The following is a 435-nucleotide window of genomic DNA, read 5'->3' on the forward strand; positions in this document are numbered from 1 at the left end:
CGAATGTATAACTGTGGAGAGGTACAGCTATATCAAGAATGTAAAAAGAAGTAAAAATGACAGGATTCAATACCCATCTTTCATTAATAACTTTAAATATTAATGGACTGAACTCCCCAGTCAAAAGACACAGACTATGTGAATGGATTAAAAACAAAACCCATCTTTTTGTTGTCTGCAAGAAACTCATCTCACTTTCAAGGACAGACACTATCTCAAAGTGAAAGGATGGAAAACAATATACCAAGGAAATGGTACTAAGAAAAAAGGAGGCATAGAAATTCTAATATTTGACAAAATATACTTTAAACTAAAACTAATCAGAAGAGACAAAGAGGGCCACTTAATTCTGATCAAAGGAACAATGAATCAAGAAGATATTACAATAATGAACATATATTCACCAAACTCTGGTGTACCCAACTTCATAAAAAC

This window comes from Nannospalax galili, unplaced genomic scaffold (genome assembly GCF_000622305.1).
Source record: "Nannospalax galili isolate Female #2095 unplaced genomic scaffold, S.galili_v1.0 scaffold707, whole genome shotgun sequence".
Classification (NCBI taxonomy): Eukaryota; Metazoa; Chordata; class Mammalia; order Rodentia; family Spalacidae; genus Nannospalax; species Nannospalax galili.